Source organism: Pelodiscus sinensis, chromosome 11 (genome assembly GCF_052426305.1).
Source record: "Pelodiscus sinensis isolate ZL-2025 chromosome 11, ASM5242630v1, whole genome shotgun sequence".
NCBI lineage: Eukaryota > Metazoa > Chordata > Testudines > Trionychidae > Pelodiscus > Pelodiscus sinensis.
Window position 1 is genome coordinate 13,494,473 of NC_143062.1, and position 13,899 is coordinate 13,508,371.

The following is a 13,899-nucleotide window of genomic DNA, read 5'->3' on the forward strand; positions in this document are numbered from 1 at the left end:
TTCACTTTCAATTCTTTTTGAGTTTTTATCTGCTGGTGTGTATGCAGCAGTCTTGTCTGATATCCATACATTGTGTTATGTATATTTCCCTTGACCCATTTTTTATATTTAGACAGGATCTCAAAGTAGCTTTTTACATTTCCACAAACAGCAGGAGTTTCGAGATTATTTTTGTAAAACAAGATGCTGCTAGCAACCAAAAATAACGTTGTCCATATTTTCAAGATTTTTCACGCAATTGGGAAAGCTAGATTTTTTAAACTTCTACAACCAATATTATTATTATCCACTTTCCAGGAGGCTTTCTGAAATAAGAGATTGAAAGTAAAGTTTCTAAAAGAGTTCTTTTAATTTAATTTTAACTGAAAGTAAATAACAAATTTACTAGAAAATAATCAGAAAAAATCAATCTTCACTTATAGAGTATATGTTGCAAGTTTAGGGGAGAGAATACTATTCTTCATGCAAAACAAAGGTCTGTTACCTTAACTGAAATACTGAATTCACTCTTGATTGTAGAATCACAGTTAGTGCCATCATTTTACTGATGTAATAGTAGTATAGGTTAATTATGTTTGTAGCCTAACTTTCTTCTGAAATCACTTCCTTCTGTATCACTTCTGAATATTGAACAGTGTGAGAATAAGACCCCCAATGCTTCATCTAAATATGAATAGAGAAGTTTTGTTCTTCAAGTGATGTCCCTGTGGGTGTTGGACTTGTCCCAGAGTTGCAGATCGGAGATTTTTTTAGCAGTGTTTGGCTGGGCCGCGCATGTGCGGTGGGCAGAGCCAGATTAAGGGGAGGGCTAGCCGGGCAGCTGCCAAGGGCACCAACCTATGGCGGGCACCTGATGGCAGCTGTAAGGGGCGCTGCGCCCAGCCACGCGGTGCCCTTTAGAGCTGCAGTCAGGCACCACACACCCGGGGCTGAGAGCTGCCCAATAGCAGCTGTAGGGTATGCAGTGCACCGGGGGGCAGGGCCGCGAATGAGCCGTGTGCCTGGGGGCAGAGCTGCGCATGCGTTGCACACCTGCTGCCAGGGGCGCAGGAATGGCCCGAGCCGGCCTTGGTGGCGGGGTGTGTATGTGTGTGCCGTTCACACCTTGCAGTTTGCCTGTGTGGCCCATGTGCCCTCAGTTCCTTCGTTACTGCCCTCAGTTGCAGACAGAGCTTGATTCCTCTCCTTCCTTGTGATTCCTAGAATTAGCATTTTAGTTAGAATTAGTTGTTTTAACGTTCACAGTCGTTATTGCCACTTAGTTGTTAGTTGTTACCCCCCCCTCCCCAAAGCATTTTCCGAGGGAGCTGCACCATTAGCCTCTGGTGGTGGCCTCTTCAGCCTTCATTTAAAAAAGAGAGAGAGAGAGAACAAACCTTCACTTCACACTATGGACCAAAAAAAGAGAGTAAAAGAGCGGATGGACACGGGTCTTGCATACCCTGTCTGGGTGAGGCCCATGTTCCCCAGAAGTTCATACACTGCTGAAGCCTTGTCACCAGAGCCTGCAAAGATAGGGAACTGAGGCTGCAATTGCTGCTTTTTGACAAGGCTCTGTAGCCCCAAACCAGCAGGCATGAATGCAGCCAGTCTGACAAGGCCAACAGGCTAAGGACTTGTCTAACCTGCCCTTAAATATCTCTAGAGATGGGGATTCCACAACCTCCCTAGGCAACTTATTCAGTGTTTAACCACCCTGACAGTTAGGAAGTTTTTCCTAATGTCCAGCCTAAACCTCCTTTGCTGCAGTTTAAGCCCATTGCTTCTTGTCCTATCCTCAGAGGCCTCCTCCTTGTGACACCCTTTTAGATACCTGAAAACCACTATCACGTCCCATCTCAGTCTTCTCCTTTCCAAACTAAACAAGCCCAATTCTTTCAGTCTTCCTTCATAGGTCATGTTCTCTAGACCTTTAATACCCTTGATGTACACAGGGCTCTGTCCTTCTATATAGAACACACACGACTCGTTTGCAAATTGCATATTTTATGCATCTCACGAGCTGAATGTTCTCATGGAACACCTCTCTCCTCTCAGTGCATCTCCAAGCTGATTTCATCTTGTACTACCGAGTGCTACTTCCTACAGGACAGACCTCTCCCTATGTCTCCCAGAGCTCACTCAACATGAGCTACAGCAGCCTCAACAACATTCCTCAAAGGGGTCCCTTTTAAGGACATTTGCTGTGCTGCCACTTGGTCATCTAACCATGCCTCCATGAGACATTATGCAGTTTCCACAGAGATGACTGTGACCCCCCAATGCTGCCAGTGCAGTTCTTTCCCTGGCTCACAAGAGTTAAACCAAAGCCCTCCTACCAACGTTGGGTACTACTGTATAGTCATCAACAGTGGAGCACCTACAGGGACATCACTCAAAGAAGAAAAGGAAGTTACTCACCTTCTGTAGTAACGACAGTTCTTCGAGATGTGTGTTCCTGTGGGTGCTCCATAACCCAGCTGTCCTTCCCACTTCTTCATATCAGCTCTAGTAGATGAGCCGTAAATGCGGAAACTGAGGGTACACTGGCTGGGTGTGTGAATTGCAAGATGCGAACAGCATGTGCCTCCCCACTATGCATGAATGGCCAGGCCAAACACTACTAGAAAAATCTCTGATCTGTGGTGCTGGGACTAACCCAACACCAACAGTGGAACACCCAAGGAGTGTTTTTTTCAGGATTATTGGCAACGTTTCCTTGAAGTATATTAGCATAGGGGCAGGTAAAGCACCTAGCTACATTACTATTTTTGCATCATTATTTACCATCCAACTCCTATGGCACAGTTAGCAGAAAGCTTAAGTTCCTTGTTTTAGCATTCCTAGGAGACTGATATCTTGAGACAATTCAATTTCCATGGGAGTTACTGGGGAGGGATGGAGGCAGTGACTGGATAAGTTCTGAAATAACTCAGTCACACCAGAACACACAGAAGTTATTTGAAGTGACCGGGAATTGGTGCAGCAGCAGGACCCAGTGGGACATTCTAGAACTTTACAGTAAGTGGTAATGAAGTAGGTCAATTTCTAGTGCATGTTTGAAACAGAAAGAGGGAGGTGAGAAAGAGATCTAATTTCACATCTATAGTAAAGTGTTGGCCTTTAACTTCCAGGAGAGAGATATTTTGAGACCCAGAAACAGCATGCCTGTAGATCTCCTGGGGATTCTTATTAAGATAGAGGAGATGTCAGAAGGGAATGCACCAGGAATTAATATGATTGAGAAGTGGAAGAGGCTAAGGAAATCTCAGATTTTTCCTGCCCTTAATTTCCTTTTCTGAGGTTTATCTAGCTGGCGATAACTGAACTAATTTTAGTCCATCTATTTTGTTTTTGCAGATGTTCAGCAAAGGGACCTAAAATATTTTAACTTACACTCAAATTAAAGATACATGATCCATCCCGCACACAAGTTAGTCCAGTCTTGCAGAGTTACACTTCCTCATCTAGAATAGTAATAGAGATGTAGCCATGTTAGTCTGATCTTGCTGAAACAAAAGAAAGGACTATGCAGCACTTGAAAGACTAACAAGATGGTTTATTAGGTGATGAGCTTTTGTGGGCCAGACCCACTTCCTCAGAATTTGATTTGAGGAAGTGGGTCTGACCCACAAAAGCTCATCACCTGATAAACCATCTTGTTAGTCTTTCAAGTGCTGCATAGTCCTTTCTTTTACTTCTTCATCTAGTTATTCTTGTTGAATTCATTACAACAGAGTCAGTCTTTACGCTTCCTAGGATATTTTATCCCAGATAATCAGCCTGCTTTCTAACTACAATATCCCTCTGTACCTTGTGAAGTGCAGTCATCTCTGGTCTAGAATGTTCCACCTATTTAGCAGTGCACAGCAAAGCTACGCAGCTGTTTGTATCAAGGGGAAAATACACCATGTTCTAGCTAATAGCTGCAGTAATGAAGGAACATTGTCAGTAGAAATGGTATTAAATAGTGTTCCAGATAAAAATATGGTGAATGTAAATGTAGGTCAGAGCATTGGATGGGGCATTGGACTCACGAGACATAGATTCTATTCCTGGCTGTGCTACTAATCCAATGCAGGACCTTGAACATGTTCAACTCTCTGTGCTCTCATTTCCCTTCCTTGTCAGACTTACCTGTTTAGATTATAAGATCTTTAAGGCAAAGACTGTCTATATCTCCCAGCAGTATACAGAGGCCCAAACCAAAATCAGAAGCCCATTGCATTAGCTGCTGAACTTGCACATATAAGAGATAATGATTAACTGTTAAAAGTTTAAAAATTTAATCTAGATTCTGGTCATTCCATATTACATAGCATTCTGTACAATAAAAATCCTCATTTTTCTAGATCTGTCTATGGTTTCTTAAGACTGTATAGAAAAGTTACTGTATATATTTAAAAAGTCTCTCTCTCTCTATATATAAGAAACCTTTTCCTCAGGATGACAGAGTAACATCATCACGTCTCTCTGTATCCCGCTGTCCCTCCATCCACCCCCCTCTCCTTTCCCCAATGCTCAGCTGCCACGTGTGGCCTCCCTCCTCCACAGTGACTGGGGGGAGAGCGCAGGGCCTGGCAAGGCCTTGGAGTGGCCCCTTCCTGAAAGCAGCCTGGGGGCAGAGTTGGGCGTGATCTCTCCATATCTCCCCTCCCCAGCTGCCAGGGGGGAGGAAGAGCAGGGCCTGGAAGGGGAGGCAAGATCTGAGGTGACCTCGGAACTGGGGAGGAGAGCTGGGGCTGGGGCACCCTTGGACTTTCCACTGAGCAGAGGGGGAAAGGGATGGAGAGAGTTTGCTGGCTGTCTTGGGAATAGTGCAGGGGCAGGGTAGGAGTGAGTCTGATTTAGCCCCATGCACCACCACCCAGAAGCCACCTGTGGTACGTGGCGCCCAGCTGGAGCTCGCATTTCAAACCCAGGCCCCAGTCCTGAATCCCTGCTGCACCCCACACCCCTGCCCCCAGCCTGATAAAAGTGAGTGATGATAGGGGAGGGAGGATGGAGTGAGCAGGGGCGTGGCCTCAGAGAAAGGGGGAAGGAGGCGGGGCAAGGGTGCTCGGGGTTGAGGTAGATCCTGGATTGCACTTCAGTTAAAAAAGCGATCTTATGCTTAAAAAGGTTGGAGACCACTGAGTTCTGGAATAACAATGTTAAATACAATTGGAATCTCAGAGCTTATGTTTTTGTATTCTCCATGTAGCATTCAAGATTTATCTGCGATTTTAAAATTATGAGTTGGAAACGTAAGAAGAACTCTTGGGAGGAAGAAATGAGCTCTTATTATTTTCAAGGGATTTTGGGATGTATCAATTTTGTCATCAAGTAAGGAGTAATCCAGAACAGACACCATTTTCCTCTAATCAAATTAGGACTGAAGACGTTGTGCTTGTTCTCCATCAAAGTTGCTTTTACTTTGTGCAAACACTTTCTGTCTGGTATAGCTAAGAGCAAAGACAATTTTGCCTGATAAACATTGACATATAACACCATAATAGGGGGAAAAGCATATTCAGTTGGACAAGCTTTGTGGGTTTTTTTAGTTTAATTTTTATTTTAATTAATCTACAGTAAAGTCTCTCTCCATACGGTGAAATATCTGCTTAAGATATGGAATATCAAGTTTAAAAGATGGTAGAGATAGCTTTCAGTATGTAGAGTGGAGAAACTGAACTTATGTATGCTTTGGAAAATAAAGAAGCTCCCTAAATTTAGCTCACACAAGCAGATTCCACTTATTTTGAGCCACACTGTGTGGGATATTTCCAACCTTGCATGAAAGAGGGCATGGGAAGATTTAATTTCTATTTGGACATTTCAATAAATAAATTTTAAAAAAAGCCGACAGCTATATTGGAATTTATGCTTGTATTTTAATTCTCTAATGTTAGCATTCTGTAAATATGATGAGAGAATAAGGAGATAATTACAAATATTACAGCTAACACTTCTGCTATTTAAAGAAATTTTGTTTAGTAATAAAAACTTAGCAAAAGTAACTTATTTCTTGTTCTAATAAATATTTTCTTGAATGCAAGAACATTAGGAAATTGCATTTTATCAGAAGCAGTACTGTATTACTCCCTGATCCTGGCAAGACAGAATGATTTTTAAAAAGTGTGATGGCTCACTAGTTTTCTGATTTCCCCTTGCTTTCATTTGAATGCCTTCTCTAACCCCTTTACAGATGCTGTACTCCACTGCATGTGCTCTGGATGCAATTTATTAAACATTGTGGATTAAAATAATAGATTATTAAAATTCACCAAAAAGATGTGTCCCTTTCAGATCAATTCCCTATCAGATGAATTAATCTTTCAGAATAACATCGTGTGACATTAGAGAAGTGATGCATTGGAATAGGAGTTCTTAAACTTCATTGCATTGTGACCCACTTCTGACAACAAAAATTACTACACTCCTCCAGGAGGCGGGGGACCAAAGCTGGAACCTGCCAGAGGTCCACTACCCCATGTGTGGGACCAAAGCACCAGGGTTTCGGCTCCAGGCACAGGTCCTGTAATCTGAGTTCTGCCACCCAGGGCCAGCGCCTTGGGGTTTCTGTTTCAGCCCTGGGCTCCAGGGCTCTGGTGACCCTGTTAAAATGGGCCCCCAACCCATAGTGTGAGAATTGTTGCAATAGAATAATGGAAAAAAATCCAGAGATGTCTGTATTTTGCCTTTGTCTGCAGACTATTGAATAAGCAAAGAAATATTTTAGCTGTATGATTACACATAATCAGCCAATTTCTTTTGTAGGAAGCACTCCCTACTAGGGTACTGGCACTTCATAATGTGCGAAATCTCCAGTGAAAATGAATTGATATCTTTCAGTACAGTTATAGTGTTCTCAAGTTACAGAAACAATTATTCCTGTGTAAAGGATATTGGAGTCTCCAGTCACTTAGGGTATGGCTATGCAGCAACATTATTTTGAAATAACTAGCGTTATTTCAAAATAACGTAGTCCACGTCTACACAGCAGGCTGTTATTTCAAAATAATATCGAAATACTGTCAAACTGGAGAAGTTCTTACTCTGACTCCTGTAACCCGCATTGTATGAGGAGTAAGAGAAGATGGAGGAAGAGTGCTCTATTTTGAAATAATTTCTGTGTAGATGCTCCGAATTTCAAAGCTCAATTTGGCATAATTGCATGGCTTATTTTGAATTAAGTCACCAGTAACTTGAAATAATTTACACAATTTGAGCTATGTAAATTGCATAGCTTACTTTGAGTCAATTTCAAAATATGGCACTGTCTACACAGCACTTTTTCAATATGGAGAGAGATCTATCTCATAGAGCTGGAAGGGACCTTGAAAGGTCATGAAGTCCAGTCTCCTACCCTCACAAGGGAACTAAGTACCATTGCTGGCAAATTTGCCCCAGATCCCTAAATGGACCCCTTGAGGATTAAACTCACAACACTGGGGCTCAAAGAGTGCACAAGTTGCTCAAACCACTGAGCTATGCCTCCTCTGGCTAGCTTGAAACATTCCTTATTTCACATGGTATGAGGTTTACAGGGCTGTAGCGATAACAAACCCACTATATTTTGAAATAATAGGTGCACTCAAAAGACATGGAACAGCTATTTCAGGATACCTCCTGTATCTTGAAATAGTGCTGCAGTGTAGACGTAGTCTTATAGGCATTTATGTGATATCCATCACCATAGTATCTCCTAACATAGGGGTTTTGTCTCAGTTTTCCCCCCTATAAAATGGGAACACTTACTCTGGATTTGTTGAGTTACTCGTATTTCATGTAATGGCTGGGTTAGTTGTGTTTAACTCTGAGTATAGCTTCATCATCTGCTTGTAAGGTTATACTTTATTTTCGGCAGATACATGTTCCTGGTAAAAGTATTCATAAAATTTTTTTTAAGGAGGTCATCACTGAAGGTCAAGTTCTCTTACTTGTAGGTCACAATCCATACTTTATTTGAAATCAATTCTTGACCTCTGGAGTATCTAGTTTTACAACAGAATTACCAAAGATTGATTCAAGTTTATTCAGAAGTAGAATCCCATGGAAATATTTGGCAAACATGGTGTGCTGCTTTCCTTTAATCTTTTACATTCCTGAGCATATGGAGAACACAAATTTAGAAAGCTTTATTGTGAACCAGGCTTTGAGCTTTTAAAGTTCATGAAGTAGCTACATTAGACAAACAAAACCATGAGTAAACTCAAGTTTTCATTTAGTTGTAAAAATTAAAACTTGACAAAAGTCTCTGGAAAAATCCAGTATATATTTTGAGAGAATTGTTGACCACACAGTATTCTTTTTAGTATCTTAAATATTAACCACAAATCTGAAGTCTTTAAATTTATGCAGACTGACCAGAATTTTCTGAACCATGATACTGAAAAATGTTATGACAGCCCGTGACAACAGTAGATGCTGCACAAAATACAAATTCTCAATGTAACAAATAGTTTATTTCTCTTTCTGCTGATCCCTTTTATGCAAGATAAGGGTATGTCTACACTGCAAAGTTAATTTGAAATAACAGCGTCTATACATGCAAACCGCTATTTTGAAATTAATTCAAAATAGCGGAGCGCTTAATCTGAATTTGGTAAACCTCATTCTACGAGGAGTAATGCCAAATTCGAAATAGCTATTTCAAATTAAATGCTGTGTACACACTTAATTCAAAATAGGGGGCCTCCAGCCCTTCCCAGGGAGCCCTGGTGGCCACTCTTGGCACAACCAGGAAAACTTCCTCTCCTCTCCCCCAGCCCCGGAGCCATTAAAGGGGTAGACTCTGGCCACAGTGCCTGTGCCAGCTCCAAGCCTGCCAGCCCCAGAGCCAGCAGTGGCCACTGGGGCCCCTGACCCAGTGGCCCCAAAACATGAGCCACAAGCCACTGGCAGCCACCCCTCCACTGCTCCCCAGGAGCAGCCTGCCAGCTCCCAGGAGCTTGCCAGGGCCTGGAGAAGACAGGCATCTTCCTGGGCCAGGGTGGAGATCATGGACCTTATTCAGGTTTGGGGGGATCTCTGCACTAAATGGAGGAATGCGGCCGTCTATGGCAGGATAGCTGCCAGCCTGGCCACCAAAGGCCACATGCGAACCCAGGAGCAGGTTTGCATGAAAATCAAGTTGATCCGGTGAGACCCCCAACCCTGAGCCCTGAGTTTCCCCTCCCCCTTCTTCCCCTGGCTTCCCTCTTTTAGTTCCCTCCTCCAAAGTTTCCCTCTCCCCTCTCCCACCCTCTCTCTTTCCCTCTCCCACCTCCTTTTCCCAGTCTCCCCAGAGGTTCATTGCCAAGGGAGGTGGTGGAATCTCCCTCTCTGGAGATATTTAAGAACAGGTTAGATAGACATCTGTCAGGGATGGTGTAGACGGAGCTTGATCCTGCCTTGAGGGTGGGGGGCTGGACTCGATGACCTCTCGAGGTCCCTTCCAGTCCTATTATTCTATGATTCTATGATTCATCCCCCTCCAGTTTTGTTCAACAAACCCAGTTTCTATTTTTGAACATACGTGTCTTTTGTTTGACATGAGGAAGTGGGGCTAGAGAGGGGTAAGTGGAAGGACGTGAGGGAGGAATGGGGCAAGAGCCCCCGGTGGGGAGGAAGAAGGTGGCTCTGAGGGCTCCTTGGGGTGGACATTCTCCTGCAGGGCCTCCTGGATCCTGACAGCCCCCTGATGGATCCCTGGATGGTAGTCTGCAGCAAGTACAGCCAGCCTGATGGCAACAGCCCCACGAGACACATGCCCAGGGGCAGCTCTGGCTCCATGTGGCCGAGTGCTGTGGTGTCCCAAGTGCAGGCAGTCAGGGCACTCCAAGACAGGACTGCTTTGCTGTCCCTCATCGAGCTAGACAAGCAAGCGGGGAACCCTGAGAACTGTCTGCCCGGGGTGAAGGTCGGGTCTCTTTAATCATGGAGCTCAGTTAGCCTCAGGCAGCAGCCCCACACACTAAGTCCTAACCTGATGCCCTGCCGGCACTGGTTCCGGCCAGCCTTAACTTCGGTTCAGTGTTAAGTGTGGATGCGCTATTTCGAAATAGCAAAACACTATTTTGGAATAGGTTTTGTGTGTAGATGCGTTAATTTGATTTAGCTTAATTCGAATTTTAAGTATATTGAATTAAGTTAACTTGAATTAACACTGTAGTGTAGACGTACCCATAGGTATTATCCCCTTACAAGTTCTCATTATGAGTTGGTCTCTGAAAGGCACAAGGGAAAAATGCATAAGTTAGTCAAAAAGCCACTGCAACAATTTAAAATACAGTGCATATTAAAGCTAGAAATGCTTCATAAGACACTAAAGTTAAAAGGAAAAATGGTTATCTGTTCTGTAACAGGTGTTCTTCGGTATTGCTCGTGTCTATTCCATGACCCACTTCCCTTCCCCAATGCTGGCATCTCTGGTAAAAATAAACTGAAGGTGGGCGGAAAGTGCATGGCACCCCTTATACTGCACAATAGAGGCACCATTCCAGGGGTGTCCAGAACCCTCAGGTAATGCTGAAGGAAAATCTCCTGGCAATAGTGCATGTGGCATGCACACATGCCTAATGTGAAATAGACAGAAGCAATGCATCCTGAAGAACACCAGTTATGGGACAAGTAACTGTCTTTTTCTCAAGGGAAATTATGTAAAAATTGCTACGAGACTAAATAAAAGTTGTAACTGAGTCTTAAATCACAGGAATGATCATTTGCAGTTTTGGATCAGTTTACTTTATTTAGATAGTTAGCTAAACTGTTGCTTGTCGATATTTAAAAAAATAAAATTACTTCTCTCCTTCTCTGAGGGTATGTCTACATTAGCCCCCTAGATCGATCTAGAGAGGCTAATGAGGGTGACTGGACTTGCAAATCAAGACTGGGATTTAAAAATCCCACGCTTGATTTGCATGTTCCTGGCCGGTCGCCATTTTAGAAATTGACTAGCCCGAAGTAACTGCCCGCATCTACACGCGGCAGTGAAATGGGCTTCCGATTTCAAGCCCCTAATTCGAATTAGGTGGTAAACCTCATTGCAGGAGGAATGTTATTTGAGTGTGTTATTCTGATCTCATGATGAAATTTAGAAGTCAGTTCTTCTTAAACGCTTCAGTGAGGGAGGAAAACAATAGAGGGAGCATTAACTTAGGCTTTGGAGATGTATATGACCAGATATTTCATCTTAGGGGCTACCTACTTTTTTAAAGACTGTTTTTTTCAGACTTGCAGACAATTTAAAGAATAAGGACAGAATTTAGAGTCCCACTCAATTTTTATTTTGAAAGACAGTTGGATTGAACCTTTAAACATTATTTCAAAATAACTAACTTAAAAATAATAACTCCCAAAATAAGAAAATGAAAATACAGTGTCCCCACTATGAGAGAGCCTCAAAATTAGTCTGAGGCAGGCTCCGTTATTGTGGATGCGTTACCTCGACATAGAGCCCCACAATGCATTGGGAAGTAATTACTTTGAATTACTCTGGGGAGAAGTTATTTCAAAATAGCAGCAGTGGAGCGTCCACACTAATGATATTTCAAAATAACTGTTCTGAATAATGTTTTGAATAACTGTATTGACTAACAGCAATCATGATTTGCTTCTGAAGTGAAGTTACCAAATATCTCTAGCTGCAAGAGAATGATTTATTAGGAAAAAAGTTATTTCCTGGCAACAGTGTTTCCACTAGGGATATTAAGGACTAGTCGACTAGTTGACGATCCAATAAGCAAATGCTTATTGGATAGTCCACAGGATAGTTAAATAGTTGCTTCCCCCACCTTGCTGCCTCTCTCAGCAAGAGAGGCAGCAAGGGGGGAGGGGAACAGGGGGATGCTTCAAAGTGGCAGCACCAGAGTGAGCCCGGGATCCATGCGGCACTGCCGCTTTGAAACACTGAGGCGGCATTTCAAAGGGGCAGTGCCGCCCTATCGACTAATCAAATAGTTGAAGCAAAAATGCATCAATTATTCGATTAGTGAAATACACGCTACTTAACATCCTTAGTTTCCACCTGTTAAACCTGGAATGGAGAAATCTGAGTATATAATTTCTGGACTCCAGATAGTATATTTGCATATAGCTTCATCCGGTGGGTAAAGTGAAAAAACAGAGGAACTGGAATGCCGCTGAGCAGAAATGTCAGTAGGTCACCACTGACTGTACATACATCTTGATCTTTTAATAGTAAGAGAAGTAACATGTAAAGAGCTATTCTGATAGAGTTTTTATGATTCAGAATATTTAATAATATTGCTGTGTGAGAGAACATGAAGTTCCCACACTGACAGTATAGTGGTCTAAGGGCTTTTTATGTTCTGAGTGTTATTTAGCACTTTATACATTCAAAGAATAGTTTATCTCAGTGCTTCTGCAAGTCAAAATTTCAAAATGGACATTCAAAATTGAAGAACACACACTTAGGCTATGCCTTCACTGCCAGTTCTTCCATCATAAAATATGCTAATGAAAGATTCGTTAGCATAAGTCATGATCTCATTAGCATATTTTCTGCCGTTTCTTTTTGCACAAGGGGTTTTTGCACACAAAGAAGCAGTATGGACGGGGGGTTTTTTTGCACAAAACCCCAATTTTGCACAAGATCCTTATGCCTGTCCCAGATCTTGTGCAAAACATCAGGGAAAAATTAAAAGACCTAGAGATGTCCTATATAGAGTGCCTAATTATATTGAAGAGAACATAAGAACGGCCGTACTGGGTCAGACCAACAGTCCATCCAGCCCAGTAGCCTGTCTGCCGACAGTGGCCAATTCCAGATGCCCCAGAGGAAGGGAATGCAACAGGTAATCCTCACATGATCCCTCCCCTGTCACCCACCTCCAGAGAAACAGAGGCTAGAGACACCATTCTTACCCATCCTGGCTAACAGCCATTGATGAACCTCACCTCCATGAATCCATCTAGCTCTTTTTTGAACCCTGAGGTTGACTATGCGCTGAGTCAAGCAAAACTTCCGTTTGTTTGTTTTAAACCTGCTGCCTATTAATATCATTTGGTGACCCCTAAGTCTTATATTGTGGGAATAAATAAATAACTTTTCCTTATTCACATTTTCCACATCACTCATGATTTTATAGACCTTTATCCTATCCCCCCTGAGTCTTCTCTTTTCTCCATATGGGACCCATTCCAAACCCCCTTATCATTTTGTTGCCCTTTTCTGAGTCTTTTCCAATGCCAATATATTTTTTTTAACAGACAAAGCAATTACAGTTTTCTGAAAATATTAAGTGGGTGTAAATATCAAGGATGGAGAAGAATTTAGCATGATTCATAAATATCATGGAATAGTTGAGATCCCAAAGCTTCTGAACAGTCATGCATTATAAACAGCAGAAAAGTCCCTCAGGAGAAGTAAAGGGCCACTTTGCATGAGAGGAATGGAAACCAGCTCATTCTCTTTTTAATTTTTGGCTCTACAATGCTAAAGCAGTACATAAAGGTAAACGCTGCTTTTCGTTACTGGAGTAAATTCAGAAACTCTGAATATACTCTTTTAGAAGCACACTTCACATGGCTGCCTCCGACATTATTTTGATTCCATTACATTTTTATTTGTATCAGTCATATCCTTCAATTAAACTCCAAATGATATTCTGATTGCTATTGTGTCCCTGCTCAAACTGCTTCCATGAGTGACAAATAAGATTCAACATGCTCTTCCAAAACTGAAGAAGGCTGAGTTAAGGCCAGTCAAATGTAGTCTTTACCTGTAGTGACCAATAAATCAATATTCCAGCATCTAAAACCAACTATTTCATCCTTCTGCAGGTCAACAGCAGCTCTAAGGCTCCAGCTCAGGTAAATATTTAAGCTTATACCCACCCAATCAACACTGTGCTTAAGTCCCATTGATGTAAATGAGATTGAAGTATGTGGTTACAGTCTTTGAGCAGGGATGGATTGCCTAACTGAATCCTTTAA

The 13,899-nt window shown here is 42.3% G+C and overlaps 1 protein-coding gene across 17 annotated transcripts in view; it reads left to right on the forward strand.

The window, feature by feature from the left end:
- Nucleotides 1–13,899, forward strand: part of LOC102448489 (plasma membrane calcium-transporting ATPase 2) — an 857,866-nt gene that overhangs the window by 183,613 nt on the left and 660,354 nt on the right. For 15 of the 17 annotated variants that reach the window (XR_012906525.2, XR_012906526.2, XM_075939340.2 and 12 more), the window contains exon 2: nt 13,747–13,776. The exons of the other annotated variants lie outside the window; for them this stretch is intronic. The gene's annotated coding sequence lies outside the window, so the exon portion shown is untranslated. The remainder of the gene's footprint in view (nt 1–13,746; nt 13,777–13,899) is intronic. 17 annotated transcript variants of the gene reach the window in all.